The 27,727-nt window shown below is 44.8% G+C and overlaps 1 long non-coding RNA gene across 1 annotated transcript in view; it reads right to left on the bottom strand.

Annotated features, from left to right (window-relative positions):
- Nucleotides 1-4,470: 4,470 nt before the first annotated feature.
- Nucleotides 4,471-27,727, bottom strand: part of LOC146869393 (uncharacterized) — a 76,240-nt gene continuing 52,983 nt past the window's right edge. Inside the window, exon 2 of the long non-coding RNA XR_014959469.1 lies at nucleotides 4,471-9,427. This is a non-coding gene — a long non-coding RNA (uncharacterized LOC146869393). The remainder of the gene's footprint in view (nucleotides 9,428-27,727) is intronic.

The raw sequence follows: 27,727 nt of genomic DNA, 5'->3' as shown, positions 1-27,727 counted from the left end.
TGGGCCCTGAGCCTACCTACCCCCCCCCCCCCCTACTGTCCACAGGGCGAGGGAAAGATATAGTTGTGGCAACGCAGACCTGGAGAAGCCCTCGCAGGAGTTTTAGGCGGTAGGATTAGTCAGGGACCTATGCCTCTGAAAGTGACAGGGCTTAGGTGCTGCCTTTCAAGTGAGTGAGGGATCCTGAACTACCCACTGATCTGGCCCGGCGAGAGGAGGATCCAGGGACGACAGGCAGAGACTAATTAGTCCGCCTTCAGCCACCAACGCAATTTCCCCCCTCAAGAAACCCTCAAACAAGGGGCAGGAACCAGAGAGCGCTATTTCCAAGCTGCCCCTGGAAGGAGAGCGCTATTTACAAAGGAGAGCGCTATTTACAAGCTGCCCCTGGAAGGAGAGCGCTAGATTTGGTGAGCGCTACATCTGAAGTGACTGTATTCTGCTGGGGGCCGCTGTCTGTCCACTCCCCTGTGCTGTCGCCATATGGATGGTAAATCGACGCCAGCGGGAGCCCACCCCGCGTGATACCGGCCGTCGGCGCGAGTGCCAGCTGCCTCGGCGCTTATTCACAACATCGGGAGCCTACCCCGTGTGTGTGCCGCCACGCGGTGTGTGTAGTTAGACCACGGGAGCCTACCCCGTATTGGCGCTGAATTAAGAAACGGGAGCCTACCCCGTATTGCCCCAGCAAGAAGAAACTGACCGGATCACCGCCGCCGGTGTCCACCAAGGAGGGGAAGCGCTGTGCCCCGGTACGCCGCCGCGGCCCCCGAGGCCAAGGGAGGGCCGCAGCGGCTTCAGCGAAGGTCGTGCTGGCCCTGTGCCGCGCGAGCCAGCGTTGCCTGGCAACCGGGCGCCGGCTGTGTCAGTGGCTGCGCCCCCTGGAAGCCGCGACGGGATTGGCCATCGGGATTAGGCCCGAGAAGAAGGACGAGGGGCCGGCGAGAAGAGGAGCTGTGGCCCGGGGGTCTCTCCATGCACTGAGGAGAGCCCCCGGTGCGGCCGAGGTCGTCTGGAGCCTTGCGGGCTCCGTGTTGCCGCCCCGGGTCCCAGGAGGGGGCCTGGGGGAAGAGGGAAGAAGCGCTGATGTGGTCGGGGCTCTCATACGCTGAAGAGAGCCCCGCGTTTGTAGCGAAGAGGCGGACGGTTAGGGGCCCGAGGCACATTGTCGGCGCCTGCCCCACCGCCGGGTGAAGACAGCAGGAGCCCTTCAGGGAGCTGGTGAGTGGGGCTCAGCGTGTGGAAGGTTGGGGGGGGTGTAGCGGGGCACATTGTCGGTGCCCGCCCCCTGCGTCGTGTGGAACTGGTAGTGGAGGAGGGGGGGGCAACGGGGTATATTGCCAGTGCCCGCCCCTGGTGCCAGGAGCCTGCACAGCTGCCCCACCTGACAGCGGGCAGCTGCAACGAGCCAGCCACATGGTGGTGAAGCCCCCCCCCCGGAGTGAGGGCTCCCACAGCGATATTTTGGGGCCTGTTTCTCCCTTCCCTAGCCCCGGAGTGGGGCTCGCACCGGCCCCAGGTTTAATTACTCACCACCGACACCACGTGTGGGGATCCTTGTGAATGTAGAGGCCCCTGGTGACTGGGCAGTGGCGCCAGCAGCGTACCGGCAGCATCAGAGGCAAAGACTGTGGGCACTACCATGCGTGCACTGTGACAGTGAGAGTAGGCCTAATGACTTCCTGCCAATGTACCTGCGAACATGTCAAGTGCCCTGTATTAGCGCGCTGATGCCTTGCTACGGGCAGCGCTAGGTGTATCTGCCAGGTTCTGAGGGCTATTGAGTTGCTATGTACAGCGCTATGCTGATATGCCGTATTTTACAGCGCTATGTCAATGGCTATGACCTTCAGGTTGTTAAGGGATATGGTCAGGTCATGATGTGTTTTATTACAGGTGGTCCGGTCTAACGCCTAAGGTTATGCCCTGAGTTGATTTTATTGCAGGTTGCAGCGAATGGACTTACTTTTACTATCTTCTAAATCGCAATGATTCCGGCAGGGGCCCAATTGGCCCTGCCCTGTACATAATTCCCCCCCTCTGTAAATGTTAACCGAGCGCCAGTTGGCGCAGTACAGAGATTGCCTATTGACACCTTGTGGTTTTGGACAATACAAAAGTTATTTTTACCTCAACTGGTGTAGTGTCTCTTTTTGTAGTGTGCCTTGTGTGTCGCCTGTGTGTACTGCGTGGATGCTTTGCACATTTCCTCCGGAGTTTGGCCCGCCCGCTCTGCACCACGCTACCCGTTTCCAACAAAAGGGATTACTGGGCACTGGCCCATTCATTGGTTATTTTGTCATATTTTAGATTTAGATTTTCAATCTAGTGAGCTGTCAGGCACACTTGTGCTTTACTACATATTATGTTTTTCCTTCCTTGGATGGTGAACTGTTGATTAACACATTTGCACTTTTACAGGATGAATTACTATATTATTTTGGATTTTATCATTATATTTGTAATATTGTGCAGCAATTACCCTTCTCGCAGTTGGGATTATATTGTGACAGTCGCGTTTGGCTATTTTTGCAATAAGACATTGCAGAGACACGAATCTTTGATGTACGATTGAATGACCTATTATTTAGCGTTATTTCAATATGCATGTTGTTTGCACCAGCAAGCACAAAGATTTTCTTACATACTTCAAGCGCAATCTGCCAATGTTTTGAATTGATAACGTTTTTGCATTGGATTATCCTGTATGTGCACAAAAAGTATTTTAACCTGGTATTTGCCAATGGTGAGATGGGTCCTGCGGTTATTAAGTCAGTGATTTATCACAAAGAGAGATACCCATGAATTTGGGATATAGGAACTGACATCTACATGCATTATGTATTATGTATTTTGTATTGTGTATTTTACCCATTACAAGATGGCCGCCATGTGTGTTTACCTGTCTAAGTCCCTTGTTTATGTTCTTGAAACATCGTATGCTTTATGTTTTGCCTGACAACCTGTGCACTTTTCACGTGATCAAGGCTTTGCAGTAAGCCGAAACGCGTTGTGGTGGAATCAACATCTTATGGAAATTCTATGGTCTTGGAGTCCGATGTTACTGAGAGTGCACATACGTTGAGGATTTTGTTGTTTGAATTACCAGCGCGCTCCACCGGTGCGTGCGCCACTACCTCATGGGTCCCTGGCAGTCAGAAGGAGCATAAAGTTGTATGGATATATAAAAATCGATATTTTGTACAACTATATTTTTCACATCGATATTTTTTTCTCTATATTTTTGTACTTACCTGTTTAGGGCGTTTATATTTTTGTATTCTATATTTTTACATCGATAATTTTTAGGTTGATATTGTCGCAGTGAACCTTTCTAAACATTACGGGTTACTGCAGCTTTTTTTTTTATAAACTGACTTGTATTCATCCAATACCCATTTTGAGTCAAGCTCCAATATTCCTATGACGATAGCCGAAAGAGATGGCACAAAGTAACTGTGGTTCTTTTCTCCATACAGAACAAAGCTACATACACATCAAAAGGAGTGGGTACATAACAGAGAGGGGATTTAAAAAGGTAAGAAGCATGGCATGGGAAGGGTGTGGCGGGTCAGAGGAGACAAAACGAGGCATAAATGTCAGGAATGTAGGTGGCTAAGAAGGAACAACTTCTTGAGGTAGAGAGGTTTCTCCAAGCGAGTAGAGAAAAGATTAAGTGGATTTGAGGAGGCAATGGAGGAGAGGTGGAGAGATCCAACTGTAGAAAGGTGTGAAAGTGATACATTTTACATCATAGTAGATGGAAATTGAGAGGTTGCCTCTGTAAAAGTGGGAAGGAAAAGTCACCAGTTTATGACCACAGGTAGTGTGGAACTAAAGAACACATTCAGAAGATTGGATACAACGTGCGCCCAAACAGTACTGTTGCAAGAAAGAAGGTGAGGTCAGTTTTCAAATGACCAATATGTGCACATTACTATTGATCTGATATTAAAGATTAATGGAGCTCCTGCAGTAATATGTGCTTCAAAGATTTGGCTGCATTTTTGGAGAGGTTCAGTGAATATAATTAAACTGAGACCAGTTTTAAAAAGGCGATGAGGCACTGAGGGACCTTTAGAGAGGCTTGATGCAGGGGAGGAGGGAGGAGGCAGCTGATGTGTAGAAAACAAATCACCAACAGGGCCCACAGATAAAAATATAGAGTCAGATCCAATTTTGTGTCTGGATTTATGGGAAGACCACAGGACAGCGATCTAGTCAGCAGTTGTTTAGTAGGGAGGGTTTACAACAGATGCACCATACATGTAAAGCTATTGTAGAGAGAAGTCAAGCAAGAGGTGGAGTTTGGTCTTAAAAAGATGTAGTATAGTACTGGAACTCAAAAAACTTTCACAATTCTGAAAGTGTGATTAGAATTGTTTTGGTGGGAAAGCAAATGAATTCAGGACACAAGAACATTATTAAGAAGAACGACCATACTGCAAAAGAACTATGCAGGTGCTAATATGAGCTTGCAAATAAGCGTATAGTTTATAAATGAAAGACATTTGAACATAATGCAGAATTTTAAGAAAACAAGAACATGTTGGGGAGAACTGTATTAACAATCATCCTGACCGTAAGGCAAATTCCATGAAATCATACATCGTGAGGAGCAGTGAAATCATGATACATATAAAAGTTGCAATGACTCTTATGGAGCCGCAGATTTCCATCCTGGCTGTCATGCAGAAACTTCATGCAGGATTTGAACAGAGGTTAAAATTAGCAAAGTTAAATCTGAGACCCCGAACATCTTCATAACATCAGATCAAGCAGAGTTTTTCAGAGACGCCACCACAGTAAAGGAGTCAATTAACCACTTGACCATCAGGATCATCGCGGCAGTATCGAGGTAGTATGCAGCAAATTAGTCTGTGCTAAGATCCCAATTGCTGCCGTTAATACCAAGTGGAAAACATATTATAGTTCCTAGTAAGTATGGCTCTGCCCCTCACCTGCTATATCTATCACATTGTATATGTCCATGTTTTGGTATCTGTAGGGTGCAAAGCTAGCTCAAGAGTAACCGAGCACTGTACAGGAGGCATGGCCCTCTGGAAGATACAGTTATTGGGAGAATCTCAAGGATGTCTTATTGGGGCAAGGTCAAGGGTAGACTACCGTTACTGTAATTGGAATTTAACTCTTTTTCTGTTCCATCCATATGGAGCATGGTTGGTATGTGCCATGGCTCCAGAGGCATCTCTGTCCTTGTAACCTATGGTTCAGAAGCTTCCAGAACTGCCTTCGAGGTATGGCATCACTATGTTCCCCCCTCCATACACACCTATCCATCTAAAGCCCCCCTTCATCCCAACGTTGGAGGCAACTGCTTTTAAACCTCTGAGGAGCGAGATTGTTGTGCCTTGCAGTACTTGTTTGTTGTGTGTCGCATTGACATTTTGTTATGTGCAAAAGGAATTATAGGATGCTTGAGCACAACAGATTGGCTTCTTCATCCATCAAAGAAATATTCTGTGATTCAGCTGTTTACTTCGCTTGAACTGTTTATCAGACCATTCAGATTCAGATGTTTCGATTATATTGAATTCTGGGTAAGGGAAAAACCAGCAGTACTAGACTTATGAGAGATGGGCATAAGTCCAAGCCAAAGCAATAGTTATGAAGAAAGGCTAGACATCTGGTTAGATTGTCCCAAGTGTAATAACATCATCATATGTAGGTAACCGTCATTGAAGCTAGTGTTCCTCTGATAACCCATGACAGCAGATATACCCAGATGCCACTAAGGGGTGTTGGAATTGTCAGGGAGGTGGGAATAATGTAGCACAAATGCTGTGGCTGTGTTATAGGGAATATATTTTATATTTAGTCTTCATTTTAGTTTTTCACTAATACGATAAAATGCCACACACACACACATTTATTTTTGGTAGACATTGTTGTTCTGTGGTCTGCAATATTAGTTTCAGGGACACATACCAGGACGCCATGTTCTTGCTTTATTTTGTGCTCGTAGGAGACAACTCTTTCGCCCAGACTAAGTAAAGATGTTTTTCTGCGTCTCTTGCAGAATAAGATAAGGCTGGTGTTTTATTATTTAAACAGCGTCCATTTTGAATTCAGTGAGAAGCTCTTTACACTGGAGTTATCATTGAAGCTGCTAAGAGCTGTGCCTGGCATTCATCCTGAGAAGGAAAATAGCTGTGTCGCAGGTAGATGTGTACACATTTGCACAATGAGGTGCAGAGTATTTGTTAATGCTCTGATACCGACTTCCTGAGACATTACACTTTGTGGGAGGAGAGAGAGACTAAAGAAAAGACTACAATTAAAGTATTTAAAGGACTATGGTAGCGATTAGGGAATGGAAGAGATTTTTAGATGGGTGAAGAGAAGAAAAAGGTAGAAAACAGACAACAAAGGATGAAGGGTTTAGGGGAAGAAACAGAGTGAAATGAATCATCTCAGTTCTCGTGGTCTAAATTCAAATGGCGGAAAAAAAAGGAACAAAGAGACCAAGAGAGGCCACCCACTAGCGTTCAAGTGTACAACTACCGCCAAATAGTTCAAAGTCCTCCTGGGCCAGTCCGTAGGAAGGCAATGACTTGGGGTTGGCCACTGCATGTGTTTACTGAGCAACTGAGCAGATTCAAGCTCAACTGAGAGATGCCACAGCAAGACGTGTCCCTGGTTTCTATACATGTTTCGTCTCAGTAAATACAGTCGAAGACTGGCTCTTCCTATAAGCACCTTGGACAACAAACAATTACACGTCTGCCCAAGCGCCTTGATACCCTTGCAGGTGACCAGTGCGCTATAGAAATCAATATAACATAGCATGATATATATTTATATAAAGCTCTATTTAGGTATCATGTCCGGGCCTTTTCAGAATCTTAAACCATAAACCGATGGCATGTATTTTTATCTCGGAAAGGTAGCAGCCCTATCAGCAGGTAAACAAATAGTGGTGACCAGGGCAGACAAACAAGGAAAAGAAATCACAAACCAAAACCACATTTGTCTGGAAGAGAGCCAGAGATAGTCTACCCACCCTTGGAAAGCAGAGAACGCCCTGCACCTGCACCCGGGCTCCTCCTAGCCCTGACGATAACAAATATCTGTAATGTGTGACCAGGAAACAAGAACCGTAAATCAGGCCAAACCGAAAGAGGACAAACAAACAGAGCCAGAAAGAAAACTGCCAAGAGGAAGAAAGGTCTGAATTTAAGAGGATCCAGCTGTGTGATTATACTTGAATAACACCACCACCCAGTGCTGTGGTGGCACCTCAACAGTGAGCCGACCTGTGTATCTCTTGCATCTTCAAGACATACCACATAACAAATATCCTGAATTATAGCCATAAGATGCAGGGTTGTCACTGGTGAGGCTGAAACTACAAGAGTGGAATGTCTTCCTCACAGATGCCTATTGTATCTCCTTGTGTTGTGCTGCCCTCCTCACAATGCTGTGTTTGTGGTAGCATTTTTGTTGGTGTTCTGTTGTCCTTATAGCATTTCTGACCCTGCTCTTGTGTTGCGGGTGTTCCTGGCGGTTCACACATCTGGCTGGGAAGCGGTGCATTGTCCCACATGTGGGGCTCGGGAGTTGGTGCCTCTGCAGTGGTTCTTCCCCATCTCAGTCTTTTGACCCTTACTTCTTTTTTTGTAGGGTGAAGCCTGGCAGTGCATTCTGCTATTGCTCAATTCTCCTCCACTGCGGGGGTTCCCGTGGCTCTTCTGGTACTTTTTATAGGGCTCGGTGGTCCCAACTTTGTCAGTCTTTCAGAGTACAGAAGGGAGTGCCCTAGAAGTGCTTTCTTTGGTTGATGATTTTTCTTTTCGTGTCTGGAGTGTATTCTGCTCTGGTCCAAGTGTGCTTTGCCTACTGTTGTGAGTCTAGTTGGGGCATTTTGCTCCTTCACCCCATCCTTCTTTGGTGTGGGGTCTGGTATTGCGTTCTTCCCTATGCTTACTGTTGGACACAGACAAGGGCTGAACCTGCTCCATGCTGGGCTATTTGGTGGCTTGTCTGTGATGTTTGTGTATGCAGAGTTGACCTGCTTTACAGCTTCCTGTGCTTGACTGCCCTCACCCGTGCTTCTGGGCGGCTATCCATGCCTTGACTGGGTGTGTGTTTCCGCTGGCATCTTTGCTTGGGTGTTTCTTTGGCATGCCTTCTTCTGGCCTTGGGTAGGTGGAGACTCTTTCAAGATTGCATCCCCCTGACCAATGTCCAGCGGCCACACCCCCTCTGTGAGTCAATCACAATTGATAAAGTGTGCCTAGTCACCTGTGAGGGTCTCAAGGTGCTGTGGGTGCACTGTCAGTGGAGCCTTCCATGGGTTAGGGAGCCCTCCCAGTGTCAGGATGTTTTTCAATGCAGGGCTGCCACCGCGGGAGCCCATATGGAGTATGTCTAACTCACTCAGTCACTAGCCACCACCACAGGCCAACTTTTGGCCATATTTTTATAAACCTGTGCTCTAACTAGATCAGCAAGTCAATCTTTCCCTAAATATCCATCCATATTTCCATAAAAGCAGTTTCTCGTGTGGTTACTCCTAGATGAACGAGGAAGATGATAGTGTTGTGAATAATTTCAAAACGTTCAATATCTGCAGTAACCTTTAGCCAATCTTAATGAATCACCTTCAAATATATACTTTTCAACATCTTAGCCTTTGATAGAGCGTATTTGATTCTTTGATACCTTCCTCCTGTGCGTCATCTCTTGCGTGCCTCGCCACGTCTCCTATACGTCATCTCTTGCACGCCATGTCTCCTGTGTGTCATCTCTTCTGCACCTCGCCATATCTCCTGTGTGTCAACTCTTGGGCACATCGCCATGTCTCCTGTGTATCATTTCCTCTGCGCCTCGCCATGTCTCCCGTGTGTCATCTCTTGTGTGCCTCGCCACGCCTCCTGTGCGTCATCTCTGGCGCGCCTTGCCATGTCTCCTGTGCATCATCTGTTGTGTGCCTCGCCATGTCTCCTGTGTATCATCTCTTGGGCACATCGCCATGTCTCCTGTGTGTCATTTCTTCTGCGCCTCGCCATGTCTCCCGTGTGTCAACCCTTGCGCGCCTCGCCATGCCTCCTGTGCGTCATCTCTGGCACGCCTCGCCATGTCTCCTGTGCGTCATCTCTGGCGCTCCTTGCCATGTCTCCTGTGCATCATATGTTGTGTGCCTCGCCATGTCTCCTGTGTGTCATCTCTTTCGTGTCTCGCCATGTCTCCTGTGTGCCATCTCTTGTGCGCCTCGTCATGTCTCCTGTGTGTCATCTTTTGCAGACCTCGCATGTCTCCGGAGTGCCAACCCTTGCGCGCCTCGCCATGTCTCCTGTGCGTCATCTCTTCTGCGCCTCGCCATGTCTCCTGTGCGTCATCTCTTCCGTGCCTCGCCATGTCTCCTCTGCATCATCTCTTGTGTGCCACGCCATGAGGATGGATGCTAGAGAATAAAGTAAACAAACGTGTTAGAGACTGAAAAACATTTAACAATAACTCTTACAAAAACACAATCATGTATGTGACAAGAATCCCCAAGTACACAGAAAAAAACCAGCATGTTAGTCATGACATTTTATTTTTATATATCTATTTGTAAACAAGTATAAAAATTAATTTTTGCATCTACTTTAGGGAAACGTCTACTGTCTTTGAGAAGGGGAGGAAGAACAAAAACAGTGTCTGAGTACAGGGAGATAAAGTCAACTTGGAGGAGGTGGGCAACTGAAAGAACATCATTAACATTAAGGGGGGCAGTCTATAGACAATGTCAAATGGTCATCATGTAAAAAAAGAATTCGAATAATTCCAAAAATATATACACCGAAGCAAAGTTCAAAAGTCCTAAATTAATTTTCCAATCCAAAGTAAAAGTCTAAGGTCCAAAACAAATTTGAAATCTGTCCCTCAAGCTAGGTGGGATGTCTGATGTGCTACTCTGGATAGAGGGGCCAAAACTCCTGGCCATCATCCACATTGGTGGATAAGCATGGATGCTTGACTTGCGGGTTAAGGCGTGGGCTTTCGGGGCAAGCAAGGCAGAGCAAGTAAATAAACATATCACATGCACTTGGTAGGTCCCAGGCAACGTCCCTTTTTGTTTTTTTAGGTCGAACCTATAGCGGCAGCGTGCATGCGCTGCTCGCTTTGCGAGGCATGCAGTAATGGAGTATGGAGTTGAAGCTCCGTGGAAGCTCCGCCCACTCTCCGGCCATGTTTTTAATTGGTTCATGGCATTGTCTTTCGTAAATGCTGCAGTCTGATTATGAGTCTTGTTAGTCCCTCCTTGTTAGAAATGGGATTTTTGGTAGGGCATGTGCCAAAGTCAGGCAGAAACCACCACTCTACACCCCTGCTCACCCGCTTGGTAGCTTGGCACGAGCAGTCAGGCTTATCTTAGAGGCAGTGTGTAACGCATTTGCACAAAACCAACAGTAATACAGTGTAAGCACTACAAAAGGACACCACACCAGTTTAGAAAAATATCCAATATTTTTATATTCTAAAGACAAGACCAAAAACAATAAAAATCCACAATACAGTACTCAAACATCTTCAGTTATCAAATTATGCTTGAAAAACAGTTCCTTGATGTCGATAGGTCCGCCCGGGGCTATGATGGCATCGTGAGCAAACAAATCCAAACAGTTCTGGCTGACAGCGGCATCACGGGCCAGCTACGGTGTCGGGAAGACCCGCAAAAAGTAGCTTTCAGAAATGCAGGGCGCCGGCGACCTCTCGTTGAGTATCCGAAAGCACAGCGTCCGCAGGTGTAGGTTCCGGAGGTCAGTGCAGAAGTTGTCGGGCCCTCAAATTCACATGCGTTGCAGATCAAACTCCTCTCTGTTGAAGTCAGGAGTGCAGGCTTCGGGTGCTCCTGTGCGAAGTGCAGCGTTGCGGCGTGCGGTGCCCCAGGTTGCGGTGCGAGCAGCGGCTCGGTGGAAACATCAGATGACGTTGTCGGTGAGACCAGGGTCGTGGTGCAAAGTGAATACAGTGCTCGTCGCGGTGCTGGCAGGTCGAGGTGCAAGCAGCATAGTCGTCGTTGTTGAAACGCTGTCATCAGCTGACGAACTGGAGTTGATGGTGCCGGCGTCAGTAGGCCAAGACTGCGGTGCGGGATGAAGGTGGTTTGTCATGTAACTTTATGAGCGGTGCCCTCGAACCACGGTGGAAGCAGCGGCTTAGATTTTGGCATGGAGCGTTGTCGTCGTGGGTACCAAGGCGTCATCGTGAAGTGATGCAGAGTGCGGTGACAACAGGTCGCTGTTCCAGCACATCCCAGCAGAAGCACACGGGATGACTGAGCAAGAAAATGCCTACTTTCTAAAAGTGGTATTTTCAAACACAGAATGTAAAAATCACCTTTACTAAAAGATGCATCTTTAGATTCTGAGTTCAAGCATACTAAAATTTATTTTCCTACCTAATTCCCCAGGCCAGTTATGTTTATAAAATGTTATAAGAAAACTCCCCATTCTGTCCTATCGGGAAGAGGTAGCCTTGCTATAACGAAAACGAAACTGGCCGTAATTCGCTATCAGAACATGCCACACACACCAGGGCATGTCCTACCTTTCACATACACTGTACCCGGCCCACAGGGGTACCTTGGGCCTACCTTAGGGGTGGCTGACATGTACGAAAAGGGAAGGTGAGGGACTGGCAAGTGTGTGTACTGGCCAAGTCGACATGGCAGTTACAAACTGCGCGCAGACTCTGCAATGGCGGGTCTGAGTTACCTTTTCAGGGCTACTCACGTGGGTGGCACAGTCAGTGCTGCAGACACACTAGTAGCATTTGATTCTCAGGCCCTGGCAGACTCAGTGCACTTTACTAGGGACTAACAAGTAAATGAAATATCCAATCACGGAAACACCAATCCATAACACAATTCTCCACAGGAGCACTTGCACTTTACCACTGATCAGCAGTGAGATCAGCAGTGAGAAAAGTGCGCAGAAACCCTACGCCAGCAAAAACAGAGTCATAACCGGGAAGTCAGAAAGCAAAAACTCTGGGGAAACACGCCAAAAGATGCCAAGTCTAACACACCTTATTATAGCAATGTCATCATTTGTACCCTCCCATGGCTACAAGGCCCCTTTACTTGAGTGTTACACAGTACGGTACGTGTTATTTGACGGTGAGCACTACTTTGTCTGTGCCTTCTCACCCCCTTCTCCCCACTCCCCCCGCACTCCCGTTGTCCGTGCTTCCCCCCTCCCGTGTTGTCCGTGATGCAATGCAATAGGTCTGACGGAAATGTGAGTCCTACTGCATTGCAAATGCTTGTTTATTATCCCATTTGTTTTCAAATGTTGGTGAGTATGGGAGCTATTATTTTGAATTATGGTGACAAATGGGGTTATGGTGTGAAAAATACAGAACAACCATAACAAAACAACCTCCCTACCCCCTTCCAGGTAGACAATACTGTAATACTGAGGTGACTACAATGTAGAAGTATTGCCAAGACTTGGACGGTTCTGTATTTTATTTATTATGACATATAATCTCTGATTCATGTACTAAAATAAAGAAAGGAACTGGTCCCCTGTTGTGTGGTTTACAGCTTTTGCAAGAGATTGGCACTCCATGGAGTGTTGGGATTATTAAATTCAAATGCTTAGCCTTAGTCTTATAACTGAGTGAACATTACGTTATGACCTGCCTCTTCGGCTAAACAGATCTGCGGACCCCTCCCCCTCAGCGCCTTGAGACCCTCACGGGTGAGTAGCGTGCCTACAATTCCCTGATTGATTGATTGATTGATGCATCAACCCTGCTGCCTGTCTCTCAAATGGCCGCCACATATTTGCCCAATGCGGAGTAGGAATGCCTGACCTGTCATGAGGAAACGGTAGCGACATTATTGAATATGACGCTCCCTTGCCGCAGTTCATCTTCTGTCGCTCGTGTATGCATCATAGCACAGAAAGATGGCGGCGGCGGTATTGCAGCTGATGCTTCTGCGACTGCCAACGGTGGCGGTGAGATGGAGGTGGACGCCGCAGGTACTCGACCGGGGGACTGGATGGTAGTTAAATGTTAGATTGTCGTAGTCGTATCTTTGAGTAATAAGTGAGATCCACGGAGAGTTTGCTTTAGCTCGGTGTTACAGAGCGAAGGCAGTATTACTATCTTAAAAAAATCACCTAAACAAGCCACGCCCGCACAAGGAGATTGCTTGTACGAAGGCATGACTGAATGCTGAATTCAAAATTTGCGAACATACGTGACAAGAATTTTCAATTCTATTAAGGACACAGAGGCGAGGATTATGCTTCTCATTTCTTTACTAAGAAATTGCTCAGCCGCCAATCATATTACAATAAAAGAAAAATAAGACTACAATACCCATGAACCCACTGGGTATGACGTAATAACCATAGAGTGTCTTCTATAAAAGGTCCCTAAGAGAATACCACATCCTCTTTCTTTGGTAATTAGAACAGGCAGTTGAAGAAGAAAAGACAGTCCAATATCTGGAAAGAACGTGGAAGAAACAACGTAGATCGATCACTGCAACAAGAGAGCAACAGGTTGGAACAGTAGACTTGATGCTTGAATCGAAATCCAAAACCGGAACCAGTAGGTATCCAAAAGATAGTCCATGAAGGTAGAGCAGCGCGACTTACTTCGGATCAGAACCTGAAAAGAGATATAGAGTCGTAATATACCATCCCTATATGGTAGAAAAAGGTATATATACTGAGAGGGAGGGAAGAAAAAACAAGGAATTCATCCAAATTACATCATAAAATACACAATAAATATAGAATGGAAAACAACCATATGAAAAATACATGAAAGAAAATAATGGATGGGATAATCCTCGCCTCCGTGTCCTTAATAGAATTGAAAATTCTTGTCATGTATGTTCGCAAATTTTGAATTTTATGTCAGGACCGGAGGCTCCGATTATGCTTGTTCAAAGCTGCGCCACCACAACAGAAGCAATATCCAAAATAGGTTTATAATAAAAAGTTTTAAACATAGAGTCAGTTGACCAATCAGCTGCTTTCATAATGTCTATTAAACTCACTCCCATAGAAAAAGCCTTGGAGGCCATTGCTCCACGAGTTGAATGCGCACCAAAGCTGTAATATCAATACCTGCTTCACCCATGAGCCATCTGACCCATCTTGCTAAAGGAGCCGGGGTCACAAGACGAAAAGATTTTTGCAACGCAATCAACCATTGACCATGCATATTCTGTCGAAATTGAGCAGTACTTACCTCATAATCCTTAATACATTGCACTACACAAAGTTTTGGATTATTGGGAAAACTCGGGTAAGTAACCGAGGTAGAAATACACTTAGTACGTTTGGAAATAGAAAAGGTAACTCCTTCAGGTGAAAAAGTACGACCTGCAAGATCCAGAGCGCGAACATCAGAAATGCGTTTGCAAGAAACCAGACACAACAACATAGTCAATTTTGAAGATAGCTGTTTGTGGGATAAAGAATTGTTGGAGGGCCAAGCTTACAAGAAACGTAAGACAATAGAAACATCCCATAGAGCAACATATTTTGGACAAGGTGGTTTAACCAATCTGATACCCCTGAGTAATTTAGAAACCAAAGGATGTTCACCAGCAGGTCTACCATTGATAGGAATATGTCCTGCAGAGATGGCAGAGCGGAAATTGTTGACAGTCCTATATGCAAGCCCGGAGGCGGCAATAGAAGCCAAAACATTTACAATCAAAGACACATCAGCTGAAGAGGGATCCACTTCCCGTTGAGCGCACCAATCACACCATCGTTTCCATGCTGCGCCATAACGTTTGTGTGTGTTGGGAGACCAAGCTTCGTTGATAAATCTGGAAGCGTCTCGTGAAAGGCCTGGGATTTGCCAGCGATCCCCGAAACCCGCCATGCCACCAGAAGGAGTTGACCCGACTCTATTAGTGGATGAGGATTGTTGAGAGGGTCCAATAACAGATTCCACAGCTGGGGAAGAAGGAGTGGCACTGCACAGCTCATCTGCAGGAGAACTGGGAACCAAGCCTGAGCCCTCCAGAGAGGAGTGATCAGAATCAATTCCGATTGATAAAACTTCATGCGTGTCAGAACCCTGGAGATCATGACAAACGGGGGAAAGGCATAACACAGATGAGACGGCCATGTCGGTAGAAATGCATCCGTGGCCAGAGCCTCCGGATCCGGATGCCAACTGAAAAACAGAGGAAGTTGAGTGTTGAGCCGAGAGGCAAAGAGATCGATCTGGCAGGGACACCATATTCGAGACAGGCATCTGAACACCTGAGGGTGAAGCCTCCAATCGCTGAAGTCCCGAAGATGACGAGAATTCCAGTCTGCCACCAGATTGCTGTGACCCGGACGGTACTCTGCAATCACAGTGATGTTTCTCTGAAGACAGAAGTGCCAAAAATCCTTGGCGATCTCTGCCAGAATCTTGAAACGGGTCCCCCCTAACTTGTTGACATATCGAACTGCTGACACATTGTCCATGCGGAGGAGAATGCAACAGTTCGTCATGCGTGGAGACAGACAACGAATCGCAAAAGATCCCGCCAGAAGCTCCAGACAATTTATATGGAGAGATAATTCCTCCGAAGACCACCGGCCTCCCGTGGACATTGGACCGCAACGGGCTCCCCATCCCCACTGACTGGCGTCGGATTCTATCACCACCTCCGGGGACACTCCGAACAGGGCTCGCCCATTCCAGGACTCCATGTGTTCTAACTACCACATCATCTCCCACCTCGCTTCCTCTGAAAGAGGAATCTGATCCAAATACCGGAGGCCTTTCTGGAGATGACGGATTTTGAGTCGCTGGAGCGCCCGATAATGGAGAGGACCCGGGAAGATGGCCTGAATTGATGAAGCTAACAGACCGACAATCCGAGCTATAGATCTCAACGACACAAGCTGTTTGTGTAAAATCAATCTCAACTCCCGTTTGTTCGTTCTGATCTTCTGAAGGGGCAAGAGGAGTTGGCAAGAGAGGGAATTGATCAGAAAACCCAGAAATTCCATCGACTGCAAGGGACGGAAAATAGACTTCTGAGGATCCACTAGAAATCCGAGTGACTGTAACAGATCTATTGACCACTCCAAGTGGATCATTAACAGACGGGGACAGTGGGCCATGATGAGAATGTCTTCCAGGTAGATTACCAGACGAACACCCCGAGCTCGCAGTTACTCCACCACAGGCCTCAGAAGCTTCGTGAAGCACCAAGGTGCTGACGAGAGGCCGAACGGGAGAACCTTGAACTCGAAACAGACTCCTTGCCATTGGAATTGTAGAAACCGGCGATGAGGTCCGTAAATGGGAATCGACAAATACGCATCCTTCAGATCGAGACGGACCATCCAGTCCCCTTCCTGAAGAAGATCCCTCAAAAGATGGATGCCCTCCATCTTGAAGTGGCGATAGACAACCCAGCCGTTGAAATCCCTTAAGTTGAGAACTAGCCTGGAACCGCCTCCTTTTTTCTAAACTAGAAAGACGTTGCTGGAAAAACCCTGAAGATGACGAGACGTCCGGACGATAGCCCCTTTTCTCAGAAGAGAATCTATTTCCGCGGAAATAATCGCCTGATCGTGAAGGGAAAAAACTAGGGGAGAAGGAGGATGGGGTTGACTTGGGCAACTGAAAAACTCTATTCTGAAACCCTTGACAGTCTCTAACACCCAGGCATCGCTGGAGATCAAACGCCAATTGGGAAGAAAAAATTGAATCCTGCCCCCCAACACGACTTTTGCAGCCGAGATCAAGCTCACCTGAAGCGGAGGAATCGTGAAGTCCTCCTTGATTACCGCCATAGCGTCCCTTCCGGAATTGGTGTCGACCTTTATGGGATGGGTAGAAGGAAGACTTGTTGGCGGTGTAGCTGGAATCTTGACCTCCTCCTCGGTGGGACTAATAACCACGCTGGGTGGTCTGGTTAAAACCCCGGCCGAACGATCGTCCCCTATATCGTCCGGCCCGTACAAAAAACGGGCGAAAAGCCCGTCTAATAGAAGCTTGAGCCTTGTCAAGTCCACTGAAAGTGGCCACAAATTTTGTTAATTCCTTAAGGAAAGGATGCCCGAACAATAAACCCTGAGCCAAAGGACCAGACTCAGAAGTGGAGAGTTCTGCCAATTTTGGGTCCAATTTCAACAGTATAGAGCGTCTACGCTTACAGGACATGGCACAATTGGTGTTTCCTAATTGGCAAATAGCCCTCTGAGCCCAACCAATCAGGTCATCTGGGTCAATGGCGGAGGAAGACTCCTTGGCCCGAAAGCCTAAGTCCAATATTTTTGTGAGAGGTCCCAGTAAATCCAACAATTTGTCTTGACAAGAGCACCATGCTCTATCAATACCTCTTTTAGGATTCTTGGCATATTTTTTAAGATAAGTCACCATAGTGGGATCCACCTCCGGAGTGTCCGCCAATTTGTCTGCTAAATCAGGCCGAGGACATTCCGATCGGAGACGGGTACGCACATCCCTGTCAAAAGGTTGACGAATATGTGTTTGGACGTACTCCGCCACTTCCTGAGACGGGAGCCAAGAAGTAGAATTAGGATGCATAATGTCAGAAGGTTCAAAGGTAAGGAGTTGGGGATGCGACGGTGCATCAACAAAATGCTCCTTCCGAGCCCTCTTAGAAGGAGGAGGGGAAGCAACTTCATGATCAGAGGAGGAAGAAGGAGAGGTGCCACCATCGTCCGTCTGCGGAGCCGGAGAGGACAAAGTTTCCCTAGAATGCTCAGAAGAGAGGGCCTTGACAAGCTTCGCAAAGTCAGACTTATGCGGATTCGCAATTTTTGAAGATTTTGAAGACTTGGAGGACTGTGAAGACTTTGAAGACTTAGGCAGCCAGCCCTGCTGTACCGCATAATTGGACAAATGACGTTTTAAGGGTGTAATAGCGCGAACCAGCGCTTTATTCACTGACTGTTGAACACCCACGCCAAGAGCCTCCACAAAATCCTGTTCCGTAGAGCCAGAGGCTCCATCATCATAATTGTAATATTCATCTTCCTCATAATATTCAGCCATGGTAGTACCAAGCGTTAATAAGCCCACGAGAGGAAGGAATAATCACAGGAAAATCAATATGCCAAAGCACAATAAGGGGGGAGTGGCAGAACCCCGCAGGCAAGACCAAACAACAGGTAATATATGACCTGAAATATTAAAGTGTGGAGGGAGGGCTTGCCAATAAAGTATACGCCACTCTAGGCAACGCCTATGCTGTATTATCCAGCCCCACTGTGTAAGAAAATCAGCAGGCTGTGGGCAAAGAGCAAAAGAAGCGCTGCTCTTGCGCTGATTTTTGAGGAAACTCCGTGTATGTAAACATACAAAATGCCCGCCGCGCATGCGCGGTAACGGCTGCCTGAATTCAACAAAAGAAAGGACTACGCGACTACTCGCGTAGCCTTTCAGCCCCCTTTCTCCCACTCCACTATCCAAATTTGAAGGCGCGGGCGCTCAACGCCCGAACCGGGGAGGCTGACACACACTCCCTGCAACACCGGAGAACAAAGCGGGAATGAAGGTCCGCACACGCGAACACAATGCGCAAAGTGGAACGCGCACACAGCGAGCAGATTAAAGTAAGCGCTAGGCTTGACAACACTAACGCCGCGCTAAAGCAATACAATACAAAGTTAAAAGTATTAGCAGAAGAAATATAGAAAATGTACTTAACTGACTGCGGAGCAGCAAAGAAAGAGGATGTGGTATTCTCTTAGGGACCTTTTATAGAAGACACTCTATGGTTATTACGTCATACCCAGTGGATTCATGGGTATTGTAGTCTTATTTTTATTTTATTGTAATATGATTGGCTGCTGAGCAATTTCTTAGTAAAGAAATGAGAAGCATAATCGGAGCCTCCGGTCCTGACATAGAGTTTACTCATCTTGTTTAATTAAACATTCGTTCACTTTCCACTGTCATACTGGGTTTTGAATGGGGTCAGAAATGTGAAGGGAGGGTCTCCGAAAAGGGCACGGGTTAGGAAGCATAACTAGAAATCCTTTTCAAGGCGTAAAGCCTATATAATTAAGGGTGTGGCTTAAAAGATGTAAACTAAATTCTTGCATTGGCTTATCTATTACCATACGGTATTTTGCTGTGAGCTTGCATCAAAGTAACTGATATGCACATAAAACAAGCCAAACCTATTGTGTTTCCCAATGCTGGTTACCAGTATCGGATAAATCTGTAACAGTAACAGCAAAGGTTTGGTCGGAGTAATTAGAATTGAAATGTTTTTCAATTTAAAAAATGTGACTTGAGCATTTTTTGGTCTGTGGAAGTGGTCGTAGTCTTCAGAGTGTCTCAAACACTCCTGTCATTTCGTTTACACTACTTTCCTCTGTAGTCACTCCAAGAGACATTTACCGTTTTCTCCCCAAACCCGACTGGGACCCTTCATCTGCATATCTCCCTCCTCATCTCTTTCCTCTTCGACACCCTCTTTTAACTCTTCACTGCATGTACTTCATTGCATCTCCTTCACTTCCTCCGCCCCTACACACACAGTACACCCACTCATTTGTAAGCATTGCTTTTACTTTTACACTGTCCATGTTTCCTTCATATTCTTTCACATAGAATCGCAATTGACACAATGACCATTACTCTGTGCGATCTGTAGAGAGACCACCTGTATGACCCTTTGACCTTCACTGCCTTCTGCCTCACCTGTGCCCAATGGGTTCCACCCATTTAACACCCTGAACTCACTCAGACACCGAGAGGATACTCGGTTCACATTGAGCACTATCCAAGATTTTAAAAAGCCGAAATGCAGCATCCAGGAAATAACAAACCTCGTTAGGGAATGAAAGATGAAGAGACAGATGTAAGGGCCCGGATCAAGAGCCTGAATGGGGCCCGTTTCAAGACAAGTTTTTAATTACTGCCTGGTCTGAGACACGGAGGGCACGTGACCCGCCTAAAGCCTTCATGATATATATGCTGCTGGTGGCAAAACCCCATGTTTCCACACAGCGCTACCCATAAAAGGACTGAATATTCTGGCTGTTGGTGTTCACTTTTCGAAGGACTCTGTCTGTTTACTGACAGCGCCTCCTTGTGTAATTGCGCTTCCCGAAATGTAATAGCAGTTGAAAAGTTAACATTATTTTGTGACGTGCACTTCTCATTAATTTGGTTTTTTATCATTTTCCTACTGGATGAAAGCAACTCCTGGCTGGCTGTGAGTATCTTCACACTATATTGTGAGGCTGGTGAAATTAATATTCTAATTCCAGACCAGGAATACTTACGGGAAAATTCTTGCCTCATTGTCTGCATATCTGGCAAGTTTTCAGTTTGCTTGTGTGTGAAATTGTCATGTTTTCAGTGTGTCTGCGGGTGACGCTGTATCTATCCCTCGTAGAACCACAGGTCAGGATTTGATTAAATAGCTTCTTACCCAAGGGGTGCGAAATGTACGTGTCCATTAACTAAAACATCCACTTGCCCCTTTTGGTGCTATGCAATGAGGGGACATATACTCACAGCTTCTCTTAATATGCTTTGATTCCAGCCAGACCTCGATTTTCCCAGGTTTCTGTAAATCTATGGAAAAGGTCTGGAGGTAATAGGTGGGAAGCCGTATTTCCCGGGTTGGAACGCACTGCAAATGTGTGTACACCCATTAACTTGCATGTGCCAAGGGGCTAGCAAAAGCTCAGGGGAATGAGAAGCCGGCGGTGAAATGGAGGATTGACTGCCATACGGAGAGGAGCTGATCTTTTAACACTAGGATGCGTGGAATAACAGAGGGCGCCTTGTATTATAACTATCGTGTACATATAGGCTTGTTTTACTATTCGGTGCCTTTGACTGATTAGGCTTCAAAGCATCGAAATGTCACCCACAGATACACTGCTAAGAGGCTGTCAGACGCTCAGAAACGGACTATAAATGTGCTGCCTTCCTTGCGCCTCACCTGCTCTTGCTATCTCCATCCTGGTTAGGTAGGGAAACCCTGAAAACGTAGCTTCAGCCCACATCTCTTGGTCCGCATCATGCTAAACTCAGGACAGTGGCAGTGACATTTCGTGCTACACCATCATCGAGTAACAGTGTACGTGTATCCGGGGCACTACTTCCGTGCAAGTCCTGTAGTGGCAGACGGGCGGTGTTTTCCCGGAGAGCAGGCCAAATTCCCCAGATGCATTATTCCCAATATTACGACTGTTAAAGCTTCAGTTTGCTTTTGTTTCCCACTTCTACAGGCTCAGCCTGCGGATGTGTGGCTTTTTCGTGTATTTTAAGGTGCTTATTTCATGACAAATTAAAAGCGCATTAATAAAGACATATTGCTAAATTTAAAAAAAAATCGCCTTATAGCAACTTGCGTTTCTAAAATGGATGGACCCAGAAATACTGCTAAACTTAAGAGTAATGTTATCCCTCACCATATAGGAAGGTGGAGAGGGTGTGGCGTTACCGACAGGACTGCCAACTTTGAAACTGGGGAATGAGGTTGGAGTCCCGTCAGTGTACCTAACTTGTGATCCTGGGCTATTCACTTAATCGTTCATTGCTTCAATGGGGGGAATAGCAAATGTGTCTCTGTGTAATGTCAACCACATCATTTAAAGAGCTCCAATACCGGAACTCAGGCATAATCCTTATTCCAAAGCGCACTTCAGGGTTTACAGATTTTTTGTTTTTTTGTTTTTCACTTCCCTTATTTTGCATGCTGTCAGTCTGTTTTTCATTTATTTTTTCACACTTCCAACGGGCGCTCAAGTCGATTCGATTCAATAAGCTTTATTCGGTTCATATAAAACAACCATAAAAGCACATTTAAAAATCATTATTAAAAACAGGTACAGTTCGTTAAATTGATGGATTGTGACTGTTAATACAACTTTAAAACAACATACTTTTCCTTGCATAAATTGATCTCAGAAGGTAGGTCGCAACATAAAAACAAATATCAGGTTCTCGCATTGTAAACAGTAGACTCATAGCAGCATGTGTAGTTAAAGTGCAATATTTTTTAAACAAAGGTTTGAGGAAGGCAATACGGAGGTTCAAAAACAAATCACATATAAGGAGATAGTGCAGAGTACTTTGTTTTGTGCGTCCATCACATGGGCAGGGGGAATCGGAATACTTTTTTACACAGGGAAATGCTACCAAGTGATGAACGATGCCTAATCTCATTCTTGTGAGGACAAAACGATGTGATGATCTAGTTACCTGGCTCAAATATACTTGGAAACCCTCAGTTTCTAAGAGTGAGTAATAGAACTGGCAAGTTGTTAATTGCCCACTAACTTTTTGTCGTACAAACTTTCTCTCCCTCAAAAATATATATTTCAGTTCAGTTTTAGGCATTTCTATTACTTCATTGGGGTTTTCTAGAATGTTTATTTTAAATACATCCTTAAAAGTTTGTACAATATAATTGAACCAAGGGATCTTTAAACAGTTATCTAGTTGAAGACAGTCTTTGATAATTTTCCTTTTGAACGCGGTCTCTTCTTTCAGCCATATAGATCTCCAGATCAATAATGGTCTTAACCCAATAAGGTCCGTCAGATAGTTAATCCCCACTTCGCTATGTGTTAGATCAGAGGACGCTGAAGTGGGTAAACAGAGCAACTTTTTTAAGAAACATATTTTCCTCTGTTTGCAAATCGCCATGGTAGTGATGACACCAAACCCCGCACCATAGAGTGCGGTTGAGGTACATCTTGATTGATAAACATGCATCGGTCCCCTATTTTGGCGGAAAACCTGAAAATCCCATGTACACCTTTTGCCATTTTAGACCTAACATTCATCATTTCCTGTGACCATTTACCGTTACTAGAAAAGGTTATCCCTAGATAACAGAACTTATCTACTGTTTGTATTCTCTGTCCATCTACAAAAAAGGATTTGGTTCTCACGGGCCGTGGACCACAGACCATAGCATATGTTTTAGTCTTGTTAATCTGCAACTTTCTACCTCTGTAGGCCTATAGGTGTTCTCGCTAAAAGTACGGCATCATCTGCATAAAGCAGGACCGGCACATCTTGTCCTTCCGCCTGGGGTGCATCAGACTTTACAAGTTTAAGTGTTGCATCCACTTCATTAATAAAAAGTGTAAAAAGCAGTGGAGCAAGGACGCAGCCCTGCCGGATGTCTAATTTAACCTTGAATTTGGGAGTACACTCGCCCCTTCGACCATACCGCACTGATGTTACTAATTTTTCGTAAAGCCTAGCCAAAAAGAAAATAATAGGTTCTGGGGCACCAAGATCTAATAAAATCGGCCATAACAAGATGTGGTAATGTAGTCCAGACTGGTTGAGGTATTTCATGTAGATTTATTGTAAGATGTTAAGTAGCCTGGAATAAGCCCCACCAGGAGCAGCCAGCAGGCAGCTCAGCCCCATCACAACTGTGGTTTATCTTCAACCAGCACCCAACATTCCGTAGTACATCATAGTGCAGAAGCATTCCACTAGAAGGGCATTGAGTGGGTAAATGCAAACATAGAAATATGCAATAGATAGAACACAACATACCTCCTTTCCTTCCACAACAGAAAACTAAACATAGAAACATAGAAACACCTGAAGGAGAAAGCGTACCAATCATTAGCCTCTATCACACCCACTGGCCAGACAGATGTGACAGAAGCCAATGCACAGCATGCAGAAAATACAGAAAAGAAATGATAGAATAAAATCAGACACATTCCTTCTCTGAGAACACAATGCAATACAGAATGCAGAAAATAGAACAATAAAACTTGAGAAGTAAAACCGAAAAAGTACAAACACAAAAATAAGGCACTATTAGTCCATCATCAAACCAACACATAAAAGGAACAAAAAGAATAGTTAGACTGGGAGGATAGGTACTCTTCTTCCCTTCTCCAACGAATACACAAAAGAAACAGGAAGATAGAAAGACTTAGAGAAAACCACCTAACGGTACAAACACAAATAAGTACTCTTATTCCCTTCTTCATTCAACGAGAAAGAGAATAGAAAGATATAAAACAGAGAGGCAGAAGAATAAACAAAAGATCCTTCACACCGCCCTGTGAAACAGCATTAAAAAATTAGATTGAATATTATTGAACATTTGAAAGAGATATAACCCATACAGAGACAACCTAATAAAATGGCCACACATTGAAAAAACGCGGCTCGATAGAAATTCCATTGAAACCTTGAGAGGGATAAACCCCAAATCGACAACCTCGAAAACATTGAAAAACATTGAATAGTTGCAAAGAAATAACCCAAATTGACAACCTCAAAAGGTCACAAATTGAAAAACATTGAAATATTGACCCTTTACAACTAGAATACTTGCAAATTGATAAATCGATAGAGACACACATTTCTTACCAAGAAATACTGGACGCATGCATATACCTTGATAATTGAGGACATACATTGATATGTGCAATTCCAACAGAGAATACTGCACGCATGTAAAAGTTTACTATGCAAACTGTACATTGATAATAGAGTACACAAATCGATATGTGCAATCCCTACAGAGAATGCTGCACGCATGTTAACGTTTACTATGCAAACTCTGTACAAGGAACTTTCCATGCACAAAATTGAAAACTAGAGAAAAATTGAGAAATTGAAATTTTGATAACCTGCAAACCTGCAAACTGTAAATGGAATGTAAAACAGTGCGTTTAAATATCACAGTGAACCTGCAAGTAGATTGATATATTTGAAAAATATTGAAAAATCGATTTTTTGAGAGCATATCACTAGGGTCATAAAAAAAAAATAAGCACCCCATTAACTAAAATAGAAATCTGAATAGAAATAATGCTCAGCTAGACCTGTGATCAATAGCTTAAAAAAATGCACCCAAAAGACATTGAAATACAACAACACGCTCCTTAGTTGACATAGAGCTGGAACTGTCTTATTGGAAGCAACCAAATTGGAGCCACTAAATCAAATGCACTGCTTAGGTCAGCGAAACATAGGAAAAGGGACCCTTGCTTAGCTCGTGTATATTTTCCAATTACTAGGTCCAGGTTAATACACTGTTCAAGGGTCCCCCGGCCTTTCCTGAAACCATATTGGGATTGAGATAAAATCCCATTTTCCTCCACCCACTCCTCTAACCTGACGAGTAGAACCCTACTCATAATTTTGATAGACGAGTCTAGGAGAGAGATTGGCCGATAATTTTTTGCTTCGGATCTGTCCCCTTTCTTGAATATGGGGATAATTATAGATTCGCCCCATGTGGAAGGAGCTCCTTCCATAACAGCAGCATTAAAAACTCTATTTAATATGGGGCCCCAGAGAGCAGGTATGGCTTTATAAACATCTATTGGGACACCATCTGGGACCGGGGCTTTCCCACCCTTGCTGCTGTTAATTCCTTGTTCCACCTCTACTAGTGTAATATTAAGAGGTAGAATCGGCCGGGGACTTAAATAACCTGAATCCATTATGGTTACATTTCCTGGGTTGAAGATACTAGAGAAATACACAACCCATGCCTCACTGCTAACATGAGATGTCATTTCGGGGACCACCTCATTTTTTAAAAAGGGTGAGTTAACTGTTTCCCAGAATAGCTGGCTGTTTGAGGTATCCGCAGCCATTGTTAGTTTATCCCAGGCCTCCTCTTGGAGCTCTCTCTTTCTATGTTTTAGATGTAATTTATAAGCCAGTCTTAAATTCTTAACAAGCACCAAATCCCTACTCCTACTAGACAGTGCTTGTTTGAGCAGATTCAGAGAGTGAGTACAGGCATGGTTAAACCATCCTCTATTCTGTTTAGATTTCTTATTAGATGTTATGGTCATAATACTATTAATAGTTCCGTTAATTTTACAGAAATTCGTTAAAATCAGGAATGGTTCAACATTATCATCCAAATTCGCAAGGATCTCAGTGTAACACTCAGTGACAATATTTTTTATTACCTTGTCCGGGTTAACCCCTTTCCATTTTATTCTAGTACCATTTGGTCTACACAGGGTTATATTGCCAATCATAGTTTGTATTACCGGGCATCTATTGCCCCATACGGCTAATGTCATACTAATACAATTATGATCACTTAATAATAGATCTTCTATGCACGGAGTGGTACAGAATGAGACAATATTTACAGAGACCAATACGTGATCTATAGTGGTATTTGCGTTTCTACCTGTAAAAGTTGGAATCAGATTTCCATAGCCATCTCTTGCACACTGCATAATGTCCAGATCAAATTTGGCCAAAAGTGTGTTTAAAATTTCTCCATAAGGGTTATGTGGGAAGTGCCCACAATCGTCTCCTATGTCATTCCTAATCCCACAGACCTTAGTCGCAGATAGAGGGCATATTTGCGTATTAAAATCACCCACCCAAATTATATCAAAATTAACACCTATTTCATTACCCAATTTATCAATTGCATTCTCCAATTCTATAACTACCTTGTGTCGTGTACAATCAAACAAATTATTATAAAAATTGATTAACAGGACTTCCCGTCCATTTTTTTGGTGTAACCAGAGTACCTGTGAGTGACATTCAACATTTAAAAACTTTTTAGCTTCTATGGGCAGGTTATTAGACATAAGTATTAACAGCCCCCCCTTTGCTCTACCAGCTGTAGAGCTTAGAGCGGGTAAATTAAAAGAAACAAACCCATCAAAATTAAGGTAATCTGGACACCAGAGAAAATCCATCCATCCTAGCATCTCTCTTTTCTTAGTCAATCCGGCTATATTCCATGTGGCGATACTCAATCCACAAACTATAGGGCTCTCTATAGTTTCAGCTACCTGGGTCATTGGGTACTGGGCAGTCCTGAACACATTAGTCGTAGAGATCACAACCTGGGGAGAAATATCTTCTTCCATGGTTTCGCTCATATTACCATCCGAAGGCACTCCCTGCTCTTTACTCAGATTCCTACCGTTCAAAATACTTTTATTCCCTTGTATGTTTGGCTCCTGTCTAAATGGTACTTGTCCTACTAATCCCTCATCCCCTTGTTTGTTAGTGCTCCTAAGACCTGCCATTCCTTTAACGTGGCGGGCAGGGCTATGTCAATCATTCTCCTCGAGATTACTGAGTAATTGAAATCTGTTATGGGTTGGAAGGGCAAAAGATAGTGAAGGGGGCAATGCCCAGTTAGCTCTACGGTGTGCCAGATCCGTAGCCATAGGTGTATCTTGTTTTAAATGGCTGTAAAAAAAAAACAAGTGAAAGAGGTTAAATGCTACCTTCGTTATCAGTCAGAGCAGAACCTCTTTCCAGGGTAATCCTAGCATAATACGGGTTTATAAAATTAACAATAACAGAGTCACCCTTTTTTGATTTCCTTAAAGGACCAATCCAATTTACTCTTCTTGTCATAAGGATCTGATCCGCATGATTAACAGGATAGCCACAGTTACGGTTTAACCAATCCACCACTTTGTTTTTAAGGGATGCATGTGTTTCTGTTGTGCTCGGACTGAGAGGGGGAATATTCACCAATACTGCCACATACGGGCAGCAATCCGGGGGTAAATTAATAGATCTAACCCTTTTTTCCTACTCTGAGTCTTTCTCTATCTGGTTTGTAGATACCTGTGTAGTTCCCGTATTCCTAATACCTTGGTTACCTGCCTCACAGGGATAGCTATTCCCCAATAATTCCTTCCTTTGTCCTGAAGGGGCTGTGTTAGCTATTGTATTTAATTCTCTAGAATTAGGATTTATCAGTTCTCCGACTCTCCACTCCTAGGGATATCTGATGCAACCC

The sequence above is a fragment of the Triturus cristatus genome, chromosome 1_1 (assembly GCF_964204655.1).
Source record: "Triturus cristatus chromosome 1_1, aTriCri1.1, whole genome shotgun sequence".
In the NCBI taxonomy this organism is placed as follows: Eukaryota; Metazoa; Chordata; class Amphibia; order Caudata; family Salamandridae; genus Triturus; species Triturus cristatus.
The sequence above is the reverse complement of the archived record's forward strand: the minus strand, read 5'-3'. Positions and strand labels throughout refer to the sequence as shown.